The 22,898-nt window shown below is 45.5% G+C and overlaps 1 long non-coding RNA gene across 1 annotated transcript; it reads left to right on the top strand.

The window, feature by feature from the left end:
• The first annotated feature begins 833 nt into the window (after window positions 1-833).
• Window positions 834-19,202, top strand: LOC115469299. The gene is made up of 4 exons (XR_003941985.1): window positions 834-846; window positions 5,191-5,194; window positions 8,966-8,970; window positions 18,907-19,202. It is a non-coding gene; the product is annotated as an uncharacterized LOC115469299 (long non-coding RNA).
• The last annotated feature ends 3,696 nt before the right edge of the window (window positions 19,203-22,898 follow it).

Here is a 22,898-nt window from a genome sequence, read left to right as displayed (position 1 = left end):
TGATTGTTAGCACTAGACATTATTGTGGCTTTTACACCGTCCCTTTTTTTTCTATTTCCTGCCTTAGTTCTCTGTCTGTTGATTCTTTCCGTGCTGCCAGTGACGAGGGGTGGGGGGAGAGGAGAATCATGTGGTGAAGCAGCCGAAACTACTAGTTATTCATCTGTAACTTACCAAAACATTAATGTCACGGGCTTTCCACAAGTTAGCAGCAAACCTCCGTTAGATTGTAAGCTCTTCAGAGCAGGGACCGTCCTTATTCGTTAATTTGTACAGCGCTGCGTAACCCTAGTAGCGCTCTAGAAATGTTAAGCAGTAGTAGTTAGGTAGGGGAACTAAAAAACGATTATATACTTCCACTTGTCAAAGCTGCCGAAGCAGCGCCAGATGCGCACCAAAGAATGTGCTGCAGAAACGTTTTCTCATGCTTTTCCAGTTTAAGAGTTGTGGCTTGAGAAGTTTTCTCTCCGAGAACAGCGATGAAGTGATTCATTGTGTAGTGCAAGAGGACTGTGGCAGATTTAGGGAAGTACCGAGTGGACTGGAAACCTAAGAAAAACGTATCAGGTGATGTTTACATGAGATGAGAGCGTTTAATGTGTTAGCTAGTCCGGGTAGATACGGGTGATGATGCATATATGTATATATAGGAGTCAAATAGTATCTAGTCCATTATTTGAACTGAAGCCAATAGGCGAAGCTTGCCGCGGTTTTAGTATACCCAAAACAATAGCAAAAGACTGTTAGAAATAAGGGACCTGTGTATGTGTGGTCCATCTGTAACAAGTCTAAAGCTGTGCCAGTTGGATAGGCAAAAGGTGGAGGAGAAAAGATTTTTTAAAACTTGTTGGACAGCTTTTTTATTTATTTGAAAGCTTCCCATATGTAGATGTAAACATCATGAAATAACAATTGAATATCACTAAAACAGCTTCAAACATTATTGTAGCTGATAGAAACAGCAATTATAAACTGTGTTTTGTGCTCATTTTTCTACACTATTGTATACAATACAGATGGCCAAATTTCATATCCTGGTTTCTGATGGGTTCATCTTAACTGTTGTTGTAATCTGCCTTGGGAAGCCTGGTGTTACAAAGATGATGGAATATATTGAAATTAAATGGAAGTAGAATTAAACTCTCCTTTCATTGGGGCACATGGAATCACATATTCATCTGTTTTGCAGACGTTGACATTTTAGATACACAAATGGATTATTCTGTTTTTGAACATGTTTCGGGGCAAACGGTTTTATAAGTAAAAATAAAAAAATAAATATTTTGTTTCATGCAGATCTCTTTTGTTTAAACATAACTAAATGGGCTATGAGCCCATAATGCAGTCCATTGGTTATCTTACATTTTGTTCTTGTGATGACTTATACTGTGCCAAAACTGAAAACTCTTTACCTGTATCTTGTCAATAATAAAAGGAGCTCATTGTGATACTATCCACCCTAAAAGGTTGTTTTGTGGCTATACATGAGGAACTGTGAAATTGAATAAATAAGTGTATATTTGCATCCAAAGTTTATATAATCCTTCAAGAAAGCCAGTTAATCGTTTAACTTATTAGTGGAACATAACCACAGAGGCATGGTGTGGTCGCATTTTCAATATAGTAATACTGGTAATATGGTAATAGTTCCCTTTTGGGAAGTATGAACTCCCCCTCAAATCACAAGTCATGAACCTTGGAATACAGTTAGATTCAACACTTACTCTGATTCCCCAAATCCAAGCAACCTTCAAGAGCTGCTTCTACTATTTGCGACAGCTATGCTGCCTCTCTCCATACATCGAGAAGGTAAATCTTATCCCAGTTGTGCATGCCATGGTAACATCAAGACTGGATTACTGCAATGCACTATACAATTGTCTGACTACAAAGGGCCTGCACCAGCTCCAGTTGATTCAGAATGCAGCAGCAAGACTCATAGAAGGTTGCAAGCGACATGACCACATCACACCATTTTTGCAAAAACTTCATTAGCTACCAGTACAATACAGGGCTAAATTTAAAACTCTGTCAGATCTTCAAGGCCCTGAAAGGAAATGGCCCCGAGTATCTGAAGAATAGGATGATCCTCCATACACCGCCAAGGACACTAAGGTCCTCCCAAGGACTTTCACTAACTACACCCTCTCCAAAAGACATTACATGATGTGATACCCACAAACAAGCCTTCTCTGGAGTAGCCCCCACACTCTGGAATGCATTGCCTGAAAGGCTCCGCTTAACACAAGACTACCTCTACTTCAAGAAGCAGGTGAAAGCTTGGCTCTTCAACCAAGCCTTTAATGAAAGAAGTAACTAACTTGTTGGTGTCACTCACACACACAAGGATTGACTCAGGCTGCACATACTGCAGCGGGACATGTTTATCCACCACTACCCTAGCTGAGATAATATTTAACCATCTCTCTGACCTCACATGCAACTTTCTTCAAATTAATCACATTACTTTATAATTCTTCCTACTTTCTTACTCATCTATATGTTATTTTGCCTTACCCCTCACTATCAATTATAATGTTCTAGTACATATTGTCATTGCAAGTAGTATACTACTACTACTACTACTACTTAACATTTCTAAAGCGCTACTAGGGTTACGCAGCGCTGTACAATTTAACATAGAAGGACAATCCCTGCTCAAAGAGCTTACAATCTAAAAGACGCGTGAGCAGTCAGACTGATAGGGGCAGTCAAATTGGGCAGTCTGGAGTTCCTGAAAGGTAAGAGTTAGGTGCCGAATGCAGCATTGAAGAGGTGGGCTTATATACCATGCCATACTTTGTATTGTTCGAATAATTTACAATTGCCTACTGCTCATGTTTGATCTATTCTTACTGTACACCGCCTTGAGGGAATTCCTTCAAAAAGGCGGTAAATAAATCCTAATAAATTAAATAAATAAATAAATAGTGCCCAGCTAAAGAACAGGTTATTTTGAGTTAGTCTTCACTGGACCAAACTTGCTTTCCTTGTGCCATCACCATCCGGCTGGATAGGCAGTGTCTTAAAATGTGGAGGATAAAGGATTAAAAAAACAAAACATGTATATCACAGATTATCCCAAGCAAAGTCAGGTTCAATGTGGCTTACATTTGAAAATACAGTGAGACAGAATAATCAAATTCAGTTATCATGGGAGCAAATATGGATATGTCTGAAACATTTAACAAAGTTGAGATTAGCATATATACCCAAATGGGCATTTAAAAGTTTGTCCTTTAATGATGCCGCATGTTCAGAAAGCATAGCCAAAAGTATAGTTATTCAAATATTATCACATGCATACACTAGAACAGGCATCTATACACACATCTCAAAAGTAAACAACAACTTCTTCAGAGTACATCCAAAACTTAATTTTTATTTTCTTATTTCCTTCTTCCAAAATTCCAGACAGCAGATGCACAAATCAGTAGGACCCAAAGCATTCCAAAACAAGTAAAGTCAGAAACAACACAGTTTATACATCATTGTTCCACCACCCTTAGGATTCACCTTTGGGTTTAAAAAGCAAAACCATGTGCATGTGAGGACTGGATAAATGAATTAAAACAATGTTTAAAGCAAATGGCCTTAATATGTAATATTTGGTAGCAATAATTAAACAGTGATGGAATATTCACATAGCAAGCAGCATAAGCCAACAAATTTATTTTCCATTGAACATAATTAACACCTGGCATGTCAGCGTACCAGTGCACTACGAATGCTGGCTCCTCCCATGACCAAATAAGTTGGATTTGGTCGTTTTTGAGATGGGCGTCCTCGGTTTCCATTATCGCCGAAAACCGGGGACGACCATCTCTAAGGTCAACCATCTCAACATTTATATCGACCCTCTCTAAGGTCGACCTAAATGTTGAGATTTGGGCGTCCCTGACCGTATTATCGAAACAAAAGATGGCCACCCATCTTGTTTCAATAATACGTGGTTCCCCGCCCCCTTCGCCGGGACATCCTGCGAGGACACCCTCAGGAAAACTTGGGCGCCCTGTTCGATTATGCCCCTCCACATCTTTTTTGAGATACAGTGACCAGAATTGAACACAAGATTCGAGGTGCGGTCGCACCATGGAGTGATACAAAGGCATTGTAACATCCTCATTTTTGTTTTCCATTCCTTTCCTAATAATACATAACATTCTATTTGCTTTCTTAGCTGCTGCTGCACACTGAGCCTTAGCTATATTAGTGTTGTGTTATTTTTGAACAGTATTCACACCTGATGTAAATTTTTGACCTTTGTAGCTGTTCCTCCCTTTTTTTTTTATTTATTTATCATTTTACTTAATTACATTCACATTTATCACATAAATGTAAGGAAATAAAGAAATTAATATAAAAAGGAAAACATTTTCTCTCAACAATATATATTTACATAATTGCCCACAATTGGAAGATCCAAGATCAGGAAAACAATCTTAAAGAAAATAAGAAAAACTCAAAATGGTTAATCTTACACTTCACATTTTCTGAGGGAGGAAGGTTAATCGGTTATTGAAGCCGGTACAGTGGTAACTGAAGGAAGTTGCTGCAGAGGATTCTTCATCTGTTTCCACAAACTCTTATAATTTCTTAGGTTCAAACAAATAAATAATAAGGAAAATAAAACACTTACAAGGGAATCGTGCTAGGAATCGTGGGGCAATGATTCCTGGCTTAAAAGCCAAGACTTCACACCTCCCAGTCTGCGGTTCCCTTGATGTGTCAGAAAATATATTCATCTTTAAACCCAAAAAAACTATCAACCATGTATCAGAAATACAATTTCAAAACGTTGTTCCTATCTAATCAAAGACGAAAGTCACTAATAATATAACTCTATGTATAACTTCTGAATTTTCCAAAATGTCAGTTAAACTTACATCTCTTTTCTCTGATAAAGAAGATTTTAAAGGAAATATAATTTTAGTCACCAAAAGGTGGCTATCAGAAGGTATTAGCAAAGTATCAGAGAAATATTTCTTCAAGAATTCAGTAGCTGATATATAGGATATTATAGGTAAATTTATCATTCTCAAGTTATTTTCCCTTAATTGGTTCTCCAGAAATTCCAATTTTTACAAGAAAGATAACTATTCTTCATTACCAAATTATCTAATTTTCATAGAGAAGCCATTTCCATAATCAAAGTCTCTATTTTTATATCTTGGACTTCCACTTTGTTAGATAAGTATTAATATAAATTCTTTAACTCACATAGTGAAAAATTTTAAACATCTGAAGAAGACAGTTATTCACATTCTGCTGCAGTTCCTATAGTACGTCCTTTATGACATTATTGGCTTCACCAAGTCCAATTTCTCCACAGAAACCGCTCCAGATATCTTCGGGGGGAAGAGCTCACTCTCCAATCCCCCAGTTGGTTTATTATCTGGAGTCAATGCTGCACCAGGACCTCGGGTCACGTGAAAATCCTAACCCACATCGGGCGTTTCCATTATTGACCTCCATAGCGAAGCATTACTATTTCCGGGTCTTGGAGGGGTTGTGCCAACAGGGGGACTCAAAGTCACTCCCTCCACTGAGATTCGGCAATAAAGCCTTGCTGTTCCCCGAAACAAGAACCGATATCCCCGACGTTATGACCCTGAATCTCTCCAAAATAGACTGAGAAGTGGTGGAAACCCCAGCCGTGTTCGAGGAGGACAGCACCACGGCTTTGCCTTTTCCCCATTCTTTGGGGAGCGCGTCCTCTTCTTCAGGCATTCTGGTGTAAAACGGGAACTCAACTAGCGTACGTCCTGCCTCAACGCCATCTTGGATCCTCCAGGTTGGGACACTCTTTGTCTGGTTTCTCCTCAGAGGCCTGTCTGATATGGGTAACCCTACAGCATAGCCCTCTGAGTCACTGAAACACGGAAGCCCCTCCACCACTTGCAAGATGGTGTCCCTTCGGAGGAGTCCCCTTTTTTTTTTTAACCATTCTCCTTATCTATATAAAACGCACCTCCAACGTTCTATGAGGCCAAGTTTCCTAGCATTCCAAGTTCTTGGTCATGGTGTAGATCAGTTTTCCACCATGAGTGCCTGCCCCGCCCTCGCGTCACAACGTGATGTCGTAGACGGCGGAGCACATACACTCTATGAAACAAAAAAGCACACCTGCTCCCTCCCATACCACACACAATGACGTCACACGCAACGCGAACGCAAACGACAACCAAGAAAGAGAGCGAGGGACAGAGACAGCCACACTGACCGTCACAGGAAGGGAGAGACACGACCAAAATGTAAGAGGGAGGCAGGCAGGCACGCAAGCAGGCAGCCTGAACGTCGGAGGGAGGGAGCGAGCGAACGAACGAACCAGCCCAGCCAGCCACCCAGCTTCATCATGGCAGTGGGAGGGAGGGAGCCAGCTACAACAACACAGTGGGAGGGAGGGAGCCAGCTTCAACAACACAGTGGGAGGGAGGGAGCCAGCTTCAACAACACACTGGGAGGGAGGGCTATGAGTCCCGACCCTAAAAGTCGGAGGGAGGGGGACACAGGACCCTGAAGCAGGGAAGAGGAGGGAGAGGGCAGAAAAAAAGAAAAGGGGAAAGGACAGGGGAAATAATACAGAGGGGAGAAGGAAAGAGGGCAGGAGACAGAGGGGGGCACCTGCCACACACACTCCCTCTAACACACACACACACACACACACACACTCTCTCATTCTCACACACACAGCCTCACTCTATGGCAAACACAATCGCACATTCACTCTGTCTCTCACACACACACGAAGAAAACCTTGCTAGCGCCCGTTTCATTGGTCTTAGAAACGGGCCATTTTTACTAGTTTTATCATAGTTTCCTTTTTGAAAGTTAAATGCTAGCGTATTGGATTTCCTGCTTGTCCTTACTCAGGGGCAGTGGAATGCCTTTCTGTTTGGGGGGGGGGGCAAGCTCCCAACCCCATCCATGCTCTGCACCCAACTCCAGCATCTCATCTTACCTACCATCCCATAGTCTCCCCCCTCCCAAGGCATCCAGCATCCTTCTCTACCTTTAAACCCTCCATCATGGTGCCCAGCATTTCCTTCCTCCCCTTACCCCTGGCCCACAGTCTCCAGCATTTCTCTCCACCTCCTCACCCCCCCTGTGAAATGTTTAGTGCCTTACTTCCCTTCCCAGCATGATGATACTCCAACTGGCACAGCAGCAAAAGAATAGAGGCCAGTGGGTGTGGGGCATTGAGCATCTGTGCATGCTCAAGGCCTGCTCCCTCCCCATTCATATTTCCTATTTCAGAAGTGGCAGAAGCTGGTAGGTGTTGGGCATGCACAGATGCTCAAGTCCCCACGCCTGCCAGCCTCAATGCTTTTGGTGCATGCCGGTTGGAGTATTGCTGCCCTGGAGGAGGGAGGTAAGTTACTAAACTCGTTGCGGGGGGGGGAGGAAGATGGGGAAAAGTTGGAGCAATGTTCCCTCTAAGGACGAAGTTGAAATGACCATTTTCCATTACATTACATTGTGATCACTTCTTACAGATAACTCAAACACACATGCATGAACACTCACAGGGAGGCTGGAAAGAATTCCATGAGCCATGGTTTGCATGCTTTCCCTCCTTTTCGCCTGTACTGTTTATAGCTACTCTGAATTTTACTCAGCTACTGGATGTACAGCACAGCTTAGAGGGAACACTGTTCCCCCTGTACAAGCACCACTTTTAACAAAGCAGAAGAAAAAAGGACTGTAGAGGCACTTTTGAACACAGCAGGGTTCACTGTCTACCATCTACCTCTCCCATTACCTCTGTTACTGATGGCATTATGCACACTGTAATACACTTCAGGGAATTATGTCCCAAAAAATAAAAAATGCATGGCAAAAAAATTCAGCAATATTAACATTTGCAGGGAGCACCCTCTCGCCCCCTTTTCTCGCCTTACACTTACAGCACATACAAATCAGGCAAGAAACACATTTCTTTTTGGAAAAATTTGGCCACAGCTTTATTGAAACACATTAAAACAATCCCTAGGAAGCACCCGAGCTTTTGGTTTTGGCGTTGCAAATGCTTCAGCTCCCGGCCATGCCTTTTCCAGCTAGGGAGCCTGCATCTCCGTGGCGGCCAGCCATGACTCCGCCCCCAGCGTGACCAAGCATCCATCTGCTTGGGACTGCACCCCAGACCAGTATTTCACCTGCCGTGTATAGCCATCGAGGTGATTAGACCTGTCCCCAGTGCGTGTTCCTGTCGCTCGCCTGAAGCGACCGAGCTTCCTTTCGCCTGTTGTTCCCGCACCTACAAGAATTCCCATGCTCGGGTGCCTCCACCATGTTGTGACAATGTACAAGAAGAATGCATAACAAGCCTAGAAGGAGACCCATAATAAGAAGTTCCTTTGGAGTACCCCCCCCCCCTGCAGCCCTAAAACAACACAATGCATATAGTAGCATAGTAACACAAGGATTTAACAAGTGAAATCAAGAACAATGTCTGTAGAAGCATAGTAACGCAAAGTTTTAGCAAATAAAAGCAATCAACAGTGGGATTTAACAAATCAAATAAGCAACATGTCTGTAGAAACATAATAAGGCAAGGTTTTATCAAATAAAGCAATCAACAGTAGGTATCACGACATAACAGTACTTGACAACAAAACAAACCACAAAACATTTGCATAGTAGCGTAGTGACATATCGCATTGCCTACTCTAACATACAGTGGGAATTACGTAGCGGTGTATTGCTTGCAGTTGGGAACACCAGACTATGTACAGTTTATGTTTCAACATTTTTATTGATGGATCATCCTTATTTACACAACCAAATAACTCCAAACACAGTGTTGCACGGTTACACCAAACAGTGGTACAAATGGAATATCAAGTGCCATCAACAGGGTTTTCAATTTTTCTCCCCTTTCCCTTCCCCCCCTCCCCCAATCTCTATTCCCCCCCTCCCTGTTACATTCCCAGTGTGAGTTAAACACATTAGTATTCTGGATCAGGATATGTACAGTTTAAAGGAGAAACCTGCACCCACCCCGGAAAGTGCGCAGGGAGAGAGGGCGGGAAACTCCTGTGCTGCTCGCTGCCAAAGAAGAGACTCGCCTGTCTCTTTGGCAGCCTTTTATGCCGTGCATGGGCTGCTGAGCTGAGGCCCCGCCTTCTTCCGGCCTCCCCCCAGTGGCGGGCAGGATGCCCTTTGATATCACCCCGACCGGTGGGGAAGCCAGAAGAGAAGGGAAGCTTGGACCAGGGGCTGCCGAGTGGCAGCCGCCATGTTATGTGCGGCTGCTCAGCATGCACCTCGCCGGCCTTCCTTAAACAAAAAAAGTATTTGCAGTACTGTGTTCTGGAAATATACGCAGGTATTTTAATGCTTGGCTGTCTGTCAGTCCTAGTTCAACCATCCAGCATCTTCCCATTGGCCATGTGAACAGTGATAGTAGCACTGAAACAGAAATCCTCACCCCAAGGAGTGGCTCAAGGCCCTTACCCACTTCCCTCATGGATCAGCACCTCTCCTTCCCCCCTCCCCCATAGCCAGCATCTTTCTTTCTCCTCTCTAATCACCTCCCCCAGGTAGCCAGCAACCCTTTTTCATCTACCTCCAGTATCTTTCCTTCCTTAACCCTGGCCCTACATCTAGCATCTCCCCCCCCCCCCTCCCTTTCCCCTGCCACTCAACTCAGTCCTCCGGACACATAAAGACAGTCAGGTTTTCAGCATATGCACAATGAATATGCATGAGATAGATTTGTATACAATGGAGACTGTGCATGCAAATTTATCTCATACATATTTGTTGTAAGTACCTTGAAAACCAGACTAGCTTGGTGTGTCCTAAGGACTGGGTTGAGAACTAGAGAATGACACGGGAACGGGGACCAGCAATAACCGCAGGGACGGGGACAGAGCTTGCGGGGACGGGGCGGGGACAGAGCCCATGGGGAAGGGGTGGGGACAGAGCCCACAAGGACGGGGACAAACTTTGTTCCTATGTAATTTTCTGCTTTGAAGCCTGTTAATGAACTGGTCTGTGTATATTCCTTCCAATACTAGGCCTGTAATATGGCCCAGCTAGCCCTCAGATTTCCTAGTTTGCTGTCTTCAGCATATTTTTAGTTTATTCCTGCAGCTGCATGTAAGTTACAGTGCTTTCTCAGGAAATGGAAAGTACATGTTACATGTCAAGGTGACAGGAGGAACTGAGGCTATGCAGTCCATATATGGCAGATATAATCTCTCTATATAAAAGGCACCTCCAATGTTCTAATGAAGCCTCCAGCTGGAAGTTTGAGGCGGTCTAGATATCCGGTGTGCCCATGAGTGTCTGCTCCACCCTCGCGTCAAACGTCATGACGTCCAGGGCGGAACACACACAAATGGCAACAACACAGGAGCATCCATGTGCACCACGACACCGAAAGCAAGCGACCCTCTTCCGTAAACAAAGCACGAAACACTGCTACTCCGACTTTGCTCCGCCCCCTTATGCGACACACACAAATGGCTAACAACAGGAGGAACATCCAGCAGCAGATGTGCACCACGACACCCAAACCAAGCCACCCTCTTCCGTTCACAAGACCTGCCCTCAAGTGTGTTTATTCTCAAACAAAGCGCAAAACACTGCTACTCCGCCTCCGCCTTTGCTCCGCCCCCTTATGCGCAACACAACAACACACGCCCCTCCACCCACTCTTTGCCTCACTCACCCACCAACCTGACGAATACTCGCTGTCCCTCCCGCAACTCCTGGATTACTGCCAACGACGTTCAAGAAAACAGGAGACGGAGTGGCCCCAACGAGGTCACATTCATAACAAAAGAAGAAGGTACGAGCCTAATACATGGGTTGAGGCCAGTAGGCGGAGCTTCCTACCAGTAGCCACACTCAAAACAAGACAAGAGCAAACAAACCGCGAAACACTGCTACTCCGACTCTGCCTTTGCTCCGCCCCCTTATGCGCAAGACAACAACAGGACACGCCCCTCCACCCACTCTTTCCGTCACTCACCCAGCAACCTGACGAATACTCGCTCTCCCTCCGCAAACTCCTGGATTACTGCCAACGACGTTGAAGAAAACATGACATGGACTGGCCTCAAGGAGCTTACATTCATAACACAAGAACAAGGTACGACCCTATTATATGGGTTCAGCGGACCTTCCTGCCAGTAGGCACACTCAAAACTACACCCAAAACAATAGCAAACGAAAGAACAAAACACACACCTGCTCTTGCCAAACAAAAAAAATAATGCAGCCACGCTGAGCCCCCTCCAAGACCACGACCACCCCACTCAATCATTAACACCCCACCACCCCAGCAACACTAGCCCCCCCCCATCACTCTCACACACACACATTCATTCCAGCACCCCTGCCACTGAAACAAAAAAAAACAAACGCAAACCTTAAAACAAAACACTGCACTCTTACAAACACACAACCCCCCCCCAGCCCGCACCCCTCCCACTAAAGAACCATTAACCCTGTCACGCACACACACTGATACAAGATCAAAATTCCCTCCACCCCCCTGTCCATTTCACACACACACTGATGCAGGACATCAGTACATGCACACTCACTCTCTCTCACACAATCACTGACACCCCCCCCCCCCAACTTTGACCCCACCTCTATCACTTTCTCACACACACACTCATTCCACCACCCCTCCCCCAACAAAAAAACACAGTAAACAATAAAAAAAACTGCACTCTTACAAACAGCCAACACCGACGCAGTCTCAAACTCTCTGTGACACACAATCGCACACACACTCTCTCTCTCTCACACAGTCACTCTCACAGACACACTCTCTCAAACGTACACACTACGAGGAAAACCTGGCTAGCGCCCGTTTCTTGTCTATTAGATTGTAAGCTCTTTGAGCAGGGACTGTCTTTCTTCTATGTTTGTGCAGCGCTGCGTACGCCTTGTAGCGCTATAGAAATGCTAAATAGTAGTAGTAGTAGTAGTTTCATTTCTTTCTGAAACCGGCCTTTTATACTAGTTGGATATAACCTTGGTGGTAATGAAAGACTGAGGATCCTCCAACAAAGGAGTTGTTCTTGTCAGATAGAAGGACACCAGGTGTCTTATAATATTTATTATTTGCTTGCTACAGGGTTATTTGCACGCTATGAGCATGCTGTACTGATAAGGAATTAGTCAATTGCCACAAAGTGTGCATGTGCACACGAGAGGATGATACAATGTAGGAAATTGACATATATGTATACATATAAAAAATAACAGAATATTACAGGAAGATCCATATATGACCATAAGTTAGTTTAGGAGAAATTACGTGGTTTGGGAGAAACAAAACTTACAACAGTATATATGTGATGGCTAGGAAAGTTTTTGCTGAGCAGTTTTGTTATTCAGTCTGAGCGTCTGGCTACTGGGTGACAACTGCTCCAGAGAGAACATTTATTTTGTATTGGCTTAGTGAGATACCAATAAAGATTTGCACAGGTTGTTATTATTATTATTATTATTACATTTGTACCCCGCGCTTCCCCACATAATGCAGGCTCAATGCGGCTTACATAGTAATTTGAAATACAAAGTTAATAGAATTTGAATAAAACAGTAATAAAACAATGTAAAGTTTTGTAAAGGTTGTGCCTATATATAAGTCTGATTGTCTCTCTTATTCCAGACCCTAGGGCTGAAGGGTTTTCCCCTCCCCAGGGAAAAGGGACATGATTACATATTACTATTATTTATGTTTGAGTGATGCAGACAACAATATTTTGATGTTCTGGAAAAACAAGCAAACATGCTGGCCACAACTAGCAAAATTTGCATGGGGGATGCTGTACATTCTGCTACCAGCACATCTTCTAAGAAGACATCTTCTATTGAAGGAAGAATTGTGGAAGCCAGGAGAGCTGGCAAGTGCTTCATAGGGCGTATTTCTCCCCTCTAGGGTATACAGAACGGGTTGTATTTTGTACCCCTGAACATTTTAACAGGGTGGATTAGGATTCCTTGGGGTAGTAGAAATCAGCTATTGCTGGGGTTGGGGAAGGGTAGAGGGTGGTGGTGAAGAGGGTTATTATACCTGCTCACTGTTACTATTATTATTATTTATTGCATTTGTATCCCACATTTTCCCACCTCTTTGCAGGCTCAATGTGGCTTACAATACATCATGAATGGTGGAGATATATAAGAAATAAACATTTAGTATAACAGAAGGATCTTGGGTAACATGATAATGATAAAGCATGATATTAGTATAACAAGCAAATATTAGAGACAATTCTGGATATATGTGCAGGAGTTCACATTTGTTGGTCTTTGTGGTATGCCTTGTTAAAGAGATGGGTCTTCAATAGTTTGCGGAAGTTAGTTAGTTCATAGATTGTTTTTAAGTTGCGCGGCAGCCAGTGGCGTAGCCAGAAGGCAATTTTTGGGTGGGCCAACAGGTTGGATGGGTGGGCACTAGAGTTGCCAACTTTTTTGAAAAAGAAAAAAAACAGCAAACCTGATGCACCCATGCTCTGTCCCTACCCCACTCCCCATAACTTCAATGAGGGTTGCAGTGCAGGCTTCAGTGGCTGCAGGCCAATTGAGAGCTAAGAGAAGTACAATAGACTGCACTATTCAGCCCCACTGAGCCATGGTCCTCCAACACATATATGGTATTGAAGCCAAACACATTCTGCATCCAGAGAACCTCCTGGCCGTCCACCAACAATGGATACAGAGCACAGCAAGGACAATTCTCCATAAAACTCATCATATAAAGAAATTTTGTTTTTTAGTGTAATCTCAATTACAGACATATTATAAATCAACTTTAAAAAATCTATAAAACAAAAGTCACTCAGAACCTAGAGCAAATCTACCATGCCAACACTAACTTCCAAAAACAAAGATCCTACCTATGAAAAAGAAGTGCCTTAAATATTATAGTAGGGCCCTAAAATACAAATACATTTATCAGGAAAGCTGAACAAGCCAAATTACTACAGAATGCTACATGGAAACCTCATGCTAACAGAATACCTCAGTCACACACACAAGACACAAATGCCAAATACAGAATAAGTGACCACAAACTCTAGAAATATAAATTAAACGGAAACCCCAAGAAACTAGACCTTGCATGTAGTACAACACCAGAGAAACAAGAAAGAAAGGCACTTGCTCCTGTGCAAAATATAAAGATGGCACATGCCAGGGATGGTGTTAGGGGATGCAACTAGGGCAATTGTGCTTGGTTCCTTGGCCAGAGAAAGCCTGCATGCTGGAAGCTGAAGGAGCAGCCTGGTAATGGACTTTGGGGTCCTTTCCTAGATTTCTGTCCTGGACCCCAGCCATGTTTACCATCAACTTTGGCAAGATGTACATTCCAAATCCAACATATTATATTCACAACATTGAAAATAAAATATTTTTTATACCTTTTTGTTGTCTGGTCATTTTTTCTCAAATCATATTGGTCCCAGTCTCTGGTTTCTGCTTCCCTCTGTCTTCTCTTAAGTCACTTGCCAGGGTCTCCTATTTGACATTTCTTCTTTCTTCATGTCCATCATCCATCTCCCATCTCTGTTTTCCTATATTTCCTTGTTCAGTATCTCCCCTGTGTTCATATCCCCTCATCCATCATCATTCCTCTGTGCACCAATGCACCCCATGCCCAGCATATCCCTTCTGCATTCCTATTCTCTCCCTTGTCTGGTATCTCCCCCCCCCCCCCCCCGTGTCCATATACCCCCCTCTCCAGTGTCCAGCATTTTATCTCTATTGTATACCCCCCTTGGTCAGGCATTACCCCTCTGTGCCCATGTGCCATCCCCATACAGCATCTCACATTTGTGTCCCTGTCCCCATGCTCCCACCTAATGCCCATCATCTCCCTTCTGTATCTGTATACTTCCCTAGGTCCCCTTTCTCCCTCCTCCACACCAATGTGTCCCTCTCCTCTCTGATCCCACCCCCAACCAGCTTCTCTTCCTCTCTTTCCTTCCCCTTATGCATCTGGCTCTTTCTCCCTGCATCTCTCTCCCTTCCCTCTGCATATCATCATCTGCATATCCAGCACCTCTCCTTCAGCCCCCCCCCCCCCACACACACATGTCCAGCATCTCTCCCTTTCATCCAGCCCCCCTACATGTTCAGCACCTCTTTCCCTTTCATCCAACTCCCATACACGTCCAGCACCTCTCCCCTTCACTTCAACCCTCTGCATATCCAGCACTTCTCCCTTTCCCTCCACCCCCCTGCATATCCAGCACCGCTCCCCTTCCTTCCACCCCCCCTATATATCCAAAACCTCTCCCTTCCCTCCAACCTCCCCTCTGCAAATCCAAAACCTCTCCCCTTCCCTCCAACCTCCCCTCTGCAAATCCAAAACCTCTCCCCTTCCTTCCAACCTCCCCTCTGCAAATCCCAAAACCTCTCTCTCTCCTTCCTTCCAACCTCCCCTCTGCAAATCCAAAACCTCTTCCCTTCCTTCCAACCTCCCCTCTGCAAATCCCAAAACCTCTCCCCTTCCTTCCAACCTCCCCTCTGCAAATCCCAAAACTTCTCTCCCTTCCCTCCAACCTCCCCTCTGCAAATTCCAAAACCTATCCCCTTCCTTCCAACCTCCCCTCTGCAAATCCCAAAACCTCTCCCCTTCCTTCCAACCTCCCCTCTGCAAATCCCAAAACTTCTCTCCCTTCCCTCCAACCTCCCCTCTGCAAATTCCAAAACCTCTCCCCTTCCTTCCAATCTCCCCTCTGTAAATCCCAAAACCTCTCCCCTTCCTTCCAACCTCCCCTCTGCAAATCCCAAAACTTCTCTCCCTTCCCTCCAACCTCCCCTCTGCAAATTACAAAACCTATCCCCTTCCCTCCAACCTCCCCTCTGCAAATTCCAAAACCTATCCCCTTCCTTCCAACCTCCCCTCTGCAAATCCCAAAACCTCTCCCCTTCCTTCCAACCTCCCCTCTGCAAATCCCAAAACTTCTCTCCCTTCCCTCCAACCTCCCCTCTGCAAATTCCAAAACCTCTCCCCTTCCTTCCAACCTCCCCTCTGCAAATCCCAAAACCTCTCTCCTTCCTTCCAACCTCCCCTTTGCAAATCCCAAAACCTCTCTCCTTCCTTCCAACCTCCCCTCTGCAAATCCCAAAACTTATCTCCCTTCCCTCCAACCTCCCCTCTGCAAATCCAAAACCTCTTCCCTTCCCTCCAACCTCCCTTCTGCAAATTCCAAAACCTCTCCCCTTCCTTCCTTCCAACCTCCCTTCTGCAAATCCAAAAACCTCTCTCCCTTCCCTCCAACCTCCCCTCTGCAAATCCCAAAATCTCTCTCCCTTCCCTCCAACCCTCTGCCCCTTGCAAGTCCAGCACCCTTCTGTTCCCTCCCCTTACTGGGCCAGCACGCAGCACCCCACTGACTTCCTCACCCTCTCCCATCCCTGCAGCAGTGCTTCATTTAATGTTGTTGTCGGCGCTGCTGTTACAGTTTCCCACCCCCGCGGCGGCGCTTTACACTTTACCTGACGGCAACGCTACAGATGCAGTGCTGACATCCGACGTCCTGCTCCGGGGCCTTCCGCGTCCCGCCTCCGTAACAGGAAGTTACATCAGCGTGGAAGGCCCGGAGCAGGACGTCGGATGTCAGCGCTGCATCTGTAGCGTTGCCGTCAGGTAAAGTGTAAAGCGCCGCCGCGGGGGTGGGAAACTAACAGCAGCGCCGACAACATTAAATGAAGCGCTGCGGCAGGGGTGGGAGACGGTCACAGCAAGGATCTGCTTCTGGGCGGGCCTGACGCTAAACTGGGTGGGCCTGGGCCCATCCAGGCCCACCCGTAGCTACGCCCCTGGCGGCAGCGTGTTCCAGAATTGTGTGCTCAAGTAGGAAAAGGTTGACGCGTGCGTTAGTTTGTATTTTAGACCTTTGCAGTTGGGGAAATGAAGATTGAGGAATATGCGGGATGATATTTTAGCATTCCTGGGTGGTAAGTCTATCAGGTCTGACATGTAGGCTGGGGCATCTCCGTGAATGATTTTGTGGACTAGGGTACATATTTTGAATGTGATGCGTTCTTTAAGAGGGAGCCAGTGTAGCTTTTCTCGTAGGGGTTTAGCACTTTCATATTTTATTTTACCGAATATGAGTCTAGCTGCCGTGTTCTGGGCTGTCTGAAGTTTCTTGATTATTTGTTCTTTGCAGCCAGCATAGAGTGCATTGCAGTAGTCTAAATGACTGAGTACCATTGATTGTACCAGATTTCGGAAGACGGTCCTTGGGAAGAAAGGTCTTACTCTTTTTAATTTCCACATTGAGTGGAACATCTTCTTGATTGTGTTTTTCCGTGGTTCTCAAGTGTTAGGTGTCGATCAATGGTGACTCCAAGAATTTTTAAGGTGTCCGAGATTGGAAGATTCAATTTTGGTGTGTTAATGGTGGTGAATTTGTTCGTGTTATGTTGAGAGGTGAGTATTAGGCATTGGGTTTTTTCTGCATTGAGTTTCAGCTGAAATGCATCCGCCCATGAATGCATGATATGTAGACTTTGGTTGATGTCATTGGAAATTTCCTTTAAATCTTGTTTAAATGGGATGTAGATCATCACGTCGTCTGCATATATGTATGGGTTGAAGTTTTGGTTTGATAGTAGTTTGGCCAAGGGTATCATTATTAAGTTGAATAAGGTCGGTGAGAGGGGGGATCCCTGTGGGACTCCGCATTCAGGTATCCATGTGGCTGATGTAGTCGAATTAGATGTCACTTGATATGATCGTGTGGTTAGGAACCCCTTGAACCAATTGAGAATGTTGCCTCCAATTCCGAAGTACTCGAGGATATGTAGTAGTATTCCATGATCAACCATGTCGAAGGCGCTAGACATGTCAAATTGTAGAAGTAGTATGTTCTTGCCAGTTGCAATCATTTGTTTGAACTTAGTCATAAGAGTAACTAGTACTGTTTCAGTGCTGTGGTTAGTCCGAAATCCTGACTGGGAGTTGTGTAGTATTGAGAATTTGTTTAAATAGTTTGTGAGTTGTTTGGTCACCATCCCTTCCGTTAGTTTGGTTATTAAGGGAATGGATGCTACTGGCCTGTAATTGGTTAGTTCATTAGCGCTTTTCTTTGCATCTTTAGGTATGGGGGTGAGTAGAATGTTTCCTTTCTCCTTCGGAAAGAGTCCATTTTGTAACATATAGTTCAAGTGGTTCGTTAGTTGCACAGCATATTGTTCATTTTATATTTTAATAAAAATATTTAAATATAAAATTATTATTATTATTTGTTACATTTGTATCCCACATTTTCCCACCTTTTGCAGGCTCAATGTGGCTTACATATAACTGTTAACGGTGTTAGCTGATTACGGTTTGAACAAATACATAGTACGAATGAATACAAAATGATATTGTGGTATAATGAGGTATATGTATGGAAGGAAACAGTTGGGGGAACTTAGAGAGGGAAAGGGGGAAAGAAGAGTCAGGTAATGTCCGTTGCAGTCTTTGGTTATACTGTGTCTCAAGTGACCGGTATTTTTATGTCGGGTCAGTGGGGTATGCTCTTCTGAACAGGTCTGTCTTTAGTGCTTTCTGAAAATTTAGGTGGTCGAGCATAGTTTTTACTGCTTTTGGCAATGTGTTCCATAGTTGTATGCACTTAGGTAGGAAAAGCTGGTTGCATAGGTGGATTTGTATTTGAGTCCTTTGCTGCTTGGGTAGTGGAGGTTTAGATATGATCGTGCAGATTTTGTGGAGTTTCTGGCTGGCAGGTCAATGAGGTCGGTCATGTAGCCCGGTGCCTCGTTGTAAATAATTTTGTGAACAGTTGTGCAGATTTTGAAAGTGATGCGTTCTTTGATTGGTAGCCAGTGCAATTTTTCTCTGAGTGGTTTGGCACTGTCGAAACGTGTTTTTTTTTTTTTTCAAATTTAAGCCTGGCTGCTGTATTTTGATAGTGAGCCAAATATTTAACTGAGTATCCCGATACTATCCATATAAGGGGAATGATGAGGGCGGGTTAAAAATGATCTGTTTAGTGGCATGGTGTCCACACTGCTCATATAGTCAAAGTTAAAACACTGCGGCTGGCATTTATCTCTTTTCTATCACTGTGTCAGTTGAAAATTGGGCCATATGGAGGCAGTTCTATAACTAGATACCTTGTAAGAGTCTATTCTATACAGGAATGTAGGTGCCTACTTCCTTTAGCCTAAGGGGGTATTCACATGCCTAAAATTTAGACAGCACACACAGCAAAGGTGACACAGGAATGAAGACTAGACGATGCTCACAGGGACAAAAAGTTTATTCAAACACAGCCAAGACTCGACATGAGTCTGTTTCGGCCTATATGGCCAGCATCAGGAGCTTTCTATAGGATGTAGTGAAACTTCTAGCTTCCAAATTAAAACAAAAGCTCTTGAAGTAGATCTGTGCTCAGACTAATTTGAACAGCTAGTGTGAAGATGCTGCTGAACAGATTGAGTTTTCCAAGTTGTAGCCTGCAGCGAAACGCAGGTGTTACATGTGTAAGTTTGGTTCCCACCATTGCCTCTCCCCTGTGTACATAATCCTTGCCAGTATGCGCTATGCAAGTTTCACGGATTATTACAGAATAGTGCTTCAACAGCGTATTGGCATAAACTCAAATAAAAGTGCACACATATGCATGTATATGCCCGTATTCTAAACATTATGGACATAAATTTTAGTGCAGGACTGTGTGTTACTTTTTTTAATCTGTTTTCTACTACTCTGAAAAGCAGGCCTGTTCATGGTAATGTAATATTAATGGGTGATTTAAATTATCTACATATAGACTGGGTTAATGTAACCGGTACATGCTAGGGAGGTGAAATTTCTTGATGAAATCAAGGACAGCTTCATGGAACAGCTGGTTCAGGAGCCCATAAGAGAAGGAAAAATACTAGACGCGGTCATTACTGGAGCTCATGATCTGGTGCAGGGGGTAACGGTGCGAGGGCTGCTTGATAACAGTGATCATAATATGATCAGTTTTGATATTGGCATTGAAGTAAGTGAACTTAGGAAATCAAATACACTAGCGTTTAATTTTAGAAAAGGTGATTACGACAAAATGAGAAAAACGGTGAAAAAAAGACTGAAAGGTGCAGCTTGCAGGGTAAAAAACTTGCATCAGGCGTGGATGCTGTTTAAAAACACCATCCTGGAGGTACAGGACAAATATATTCTGTGTATTAGAAAAAGGGGAAAAAAGACCAAACGTCAGCCGGCGTGGCTAAAATCATAATTGTTCAAGGTTTCTGCAGATGAGGGAAAGGGAAATGGGACTTGATATACTGCCTTTCTGAGATTTTTGCAACTACAATCAAAGCGGTTTACATATATTCAGGTGCTTATTTTGTACCAGGGGCAATGGAGGGTTAAATGATTTGCCCAGAGTCACAAGAAGCTGCAGTGGGAAAAGAAGGCCGGCGAGCTGCATAGCGAACAGCCGCAAATAACATGGCGGCTGCCTAGCAGTAGCTCCCGGGCTCGCACAGCCCTCTGGCTTTCCCGCCTAGGAGGGAGTGATGTCACAGGAGACACTGGCGAGGATTGGCAGGGAAGCCGGGAAAGGGGGTGGGAACATGGCCTGGCAGTGCGAAAAAAACAAATAAAGGGCTGCCGCAGAGGCAGGGAGGCCTCTGGCGGCAAGCAGCAGAACTTTTAGCAGCCGCAATCATTCCCCGCACCATGGAGCTTGCGTCCCGGCAAGACCTTCTTGATGAACAACAACCTACCAAAGCTCCGATCCCAGCCAACGCCTTTCTGGGGTTTTCTGGACCCTCCCCGTTGGGTAGGAGCGCGCCCAGCCACTGTACTCTGCCCGCATTGTGCAGTGAGTACTGAGCGTGGCGTGGGAGCCGGAGGAGTGATCGGGGTTTCCAGCCATGGACGTCAGCAAGGTAGGACGTTGTGTTCGGAGTCCCGAAGCGGAAGCAAACTGACATCTGGCTGCAAGCTGTAGCTCCTTTGCTCTGGTAATGTCACTTACCCTCCGTTGCCCCAGATACCGCTATGGAGAAAAGCGGTATATCGAGTCTCATTCCCCTCCCCTTCAGAATATGCGACTTCTCGCCGTTCCCGAGCACGATCGTCCGGTTCCGCTCCGTGTGCAGCTCACGGTGTGGCCACGTGGAGTCCTCGGTATCTCACTTTATCCGCGGCCGGCTTCATGTTGCGGTCAGACCAAAGGTGCATCGTAGCTGTGCTCGGGCCCTCCTGACTCTTCACAGTGAGTATAGGAGTGCATTGGGGAGGGATTCCTTGCTGTTGAGCTACCATGTCGGGCATCAACATGCATCGGTGTTCGTTAGTTCGTGCCTTTCCCCCTGTCCGGGGCCCAGACCGTGGACTGGTGTGCCTCCCTGCGGCCGGGTGCAGGAGTCGGAGGGGAGCTGTGCGATTCTGCGTCCCAGTGTGCGCTTGGCGGCCCGGCGGTCAGAGAGACGGACGCATCATCGCGCGGTCATAGGAGGTTCCTTCGACGTGAGTGAGCGTCCGCAGGGAGGGTGGACAGCCGACCTGGATCCTCCGGTGAACGTGGGATCCCGGATCTCCGGCCGGGTACCACACGGCAGGGTATGTGTATCGTCAGCGACGAGGAACGCCAGCCCTTTCCCTTGCTTCACCTGGTTTCCCTTAAATAAGTAATAAATAAATAAATAAATAATAAAGGGAGGGGGGCCGCTTTGTTACAGAGTCCGGCCTCTCTGATGCCCTGCTGAGTTGGAACTGCAGGCAAGATTCAGCCTCTGTCGATTTAGCAGAGAGTAGATTTTCATCTCCCCGCAAGTCGGAGGTTTAATGAACAATTAATCTCTGTTCATACTACCCCACAGCAGTCGTCTTCCAGTGCACTCTAAGCTCAGCATGCAAACCTATGAGCTGCTGCACGAGGTTTAATTGACAGGAATGGAACTAAGCTGCCTTCCGCGTGCCCGCCCCATCTCAGTGTAAGCCTCGGACGCCAAGCACTGGCTCCCGCTGCCCGCCTACCGCTGCTGCCGTCGGGGGTTCCCACTCCCCAGCCTCCGATTGCCCAACAGGGTGCGGCTGTGGCTCCGGCCCGCCTTTGGCTATGCCGCCTCTGCCTTCCGCCTGCCCTGCTCTTCGCTCTCCTGCATTGCCGTCAAGGCGGTTCACTGAATGAGTGCGGCTTCCTGCTGGGAGCGTGGTGCAGCGCTCCGCGCAGAGCTACCGGCTTCCTCCACTATCGTCACTCCCGGCTCTGTGTTACCAGCCTCACGGCAGCAACTGCTTTGCTATGTGAGTGGGGGACGTTCACTACCTCCCGACTCGCGGCTTCGCGGCCTTACCCCGTCCGGCAGCAGAGTGGCAGTGCCAAGGTCGACGAGCATATGGCCGCCGCTGCGCCTCCCTGCAGTATCCCTAGGTGCTTGGCCCTGAGCTGAACTGGAAATCTACTGAAAGTACTGCCTGAATTGTTAGAGGCCGGTCTGCTACCAGTGCCTTCATGAGGGCAAGCACACTGCGTGAGGTCAAGGCACTGCGTGGAGGCAGTTTGGCCTGCTGTACCTACACTTCCTTGCAACCGCAACAGGTAATTAATCGAGGTGTCGGGTTCTCTGCTAATTCTCTGAAGAGAGAGAACATAGAAGCAATAATGGCAGCTCGCATAATGTTGTAATGATTGTGGGTGCTACTATCAACCTTGTATTAAGTCCGGTTCTCATACGGGTACCCCTCTCTAGCGCGCACACAATATTTTCAGCTGCCATGTTAGTTAAGGTGTGTCACCATGCTATCATTACAGGGGGTTGATGTTTCCACGTGTGTTCTCCATCAGGGTGCTTTCCTCCACAATACAAATGCTCTTCGCACCCGTTTGTTGCTGGTTTAAACCCTAATGCGGCTTTATAAAATGCTTTTCTTCTCCCCCCTACGCTATTGCAGGCAAATT

This window comes from Microcaecilia unicolor, chromosome 4 (assembly GCF_901765095.1).
Source record: "Microcaecilia unicolor chromosome 4, aMicUni1.1, whole genome shotgun sequence".
Lineage (NCBI taxonomy): Eukaryota > Metazoa > Chordata > Amphibia > Gymnophiona > Siphonopidae > Microcaecilia > Microcaecilia unicolor.
This window is presented reverse-complemented; position numbering and strand designations above follow the sequence as displayed.